The sequence below is a fragment of the Humulus lupulus genome, chromosome 2, assembly GCF_963169125.1.
Source record: "Humulus lupulus chromosome 2, drHumLupu1.1, whole genome shotgun sequence".
In the NCBI taxonomy this organism is placed as follows: Eukaryota; Viridiplantae; Streptophyta; class Magnoliopsida; order Rosales; family Cannabaceae; genus Humulus; species Humulus lupulus.
The window spans coordinates 115458898-115460675 of record NC_084794.1 but is presented as its reverse complement, the minus strand read 5'-3'; the positions used below and the strand labels follow the sequence as shown (position 1 = coordinate 115460675).

At 37.1% G+C, this 1778-nt stretch overlaps 1 non-coding gene across 1 annotated transcript; it reads left to right on the top strand.

Annotated features, from left to right (window-relative positions):
• Positions 1-505: 505 nt before the first annotated feature.
• LOC133820320 (small nucleolar RNA R71) lies at positions 506-609 on the top strand. Its single transcript, XR_009886738.1, has one exon. It is a non-coding gene; the product is annotated as a small nucleolar RNA R71 (small nucleolar RNA).
• The last annotated feature ends 1169 nt before the right edge of the window (positions 610-1778 follow it).

Here is a 1778-nt window from a genome sequence, read left to right as displayed (position 1 = left end):
CTCTTGTTGCTGTTGAGAATTGAATCCCAGAGGTGGTTGCAACACATTTTTATTATTAGCATAAGAGAAATTTTCATGGTTGCGCAATCCTGGATGATAATAATTAGGCATGTTGTTGCTTCTATAATTATTGGGGAAGGAACGATTTGCCATAAACTGGGCTTGTTCTGGACTCAATTCTTGCCACTGCATTGCAGCAGCCGCTGCTACACTCTCCATAACCGTTGGATTATTTTGCGCTGATAAAGCAGCCATTTGGGTTTGTAGAGCAGCCATTTGGGCATTCAGGGCTGTCATCTGATCAACTTCATACAACCCAGCAACTTTCCTTGGGCCTGACCTTTCATTAGGCCACTGATAACTATTGGTGGCCATTTCCTCCATCAAAGTGAAGGCTTCATCAGCTGTCTTGGCTAATAGAGCACCCCCTGCAGTAGCATCAACTATTGTTCGTGTTGGAGCATTCAACCCTTGATAAAAAATCTGAACTTGCATCCAATTTTGATAACCATGTTGTGGGCAACATCGTAATAATTCCTTAAACCTCTCCCAAGCCTCATAGAATGGCTCTTGATCTAACTGTTGAAATTGTCCAATATCGCTGCGTAATTGGGCTGACTTTGAAGGAGGGAAAAACTTAATCAGGAACTTTCTTGCCATCTCATCCCATGTTGTAATTATTCCAGGCTGAAAAGATTGCAACCAACTCCTGGCTCTTTCCCTCAAGGAGAAAGGGAAGAGACGCAATCTGATGGCATCATCAGTAACGCCATTCATCTTCATTGTGGCACATATCTCCAGAAATATGACCAAGTGAATGTTAGGTTCTTCAGTAGCTAGACCCCCAAACTGATTTTGCTGCACCATGTTAATTAGTGCAGGTTTCAGTTCGAAGTTGTTGGTAGCAATGGCTGGATTTGCTATTCCAGTGAGATTCTCATTCACAACAGGCATGCAAAAATCACGCACTTCCCACTGCGCTGGATTAAGAGGAACCCCAGCGGCTGCTGGTTGATTGTTATTATTGCCATTGCCACCATTGTTGTTCACTCCGTTGTTGTCCATATTAAGCTCTTCAGTCCTTTTCTTAGATCTCAACTGACGGAGTGTGTGCTCAATTTCAGGATTCAGAGGCTCAACAGGTGTAGAACTCCTAGTCCTTCGCATATACTGAGAACACAAGATCAATCTATAACGTTAGTAACAAAATAAATAAAAATCTAATTTAAAATCAAGACTTAAAGTTTCAATATTAGTAAAATTAATTTTAATCCCCGGCAACGGCGCCAAAAACTTGATACAGAATTTTTCTACCGCAAGTGTATGGTGTATTGCAATATAGTTTTAAATTAAAAGATGTCGAACCCACAAGGATTAAATATTAAATTCACTAATTACTATTACTGTTAAGTCTATAATTTTAATTAGAAAAGTCAATAAATAAATCAAATAATAAAATAAAGAATATGAAATAACAAGATAACCAAATCTTATGCTCTTGAAAAGTGATTAAATAGAAGATCAATGTACTAGAGTAATGATTTCACTATTCAATTATGAACATGGTTTCTTTATTATTCTAATTAATTCTCCTCATTTGTAACTTCTAGAATTATAATATAATGCATTTATCTCTCTCAAGCATATATGCAATTAATCTCAATTAATCAATATGATATCTCTATTCGCTATTAATTAATCAAGACGTCATTAAGCAATAATTATTCTAAGCCAAATTCATAGAGTTCAAGGAATCTCTCAATCTCACAATCACTCTA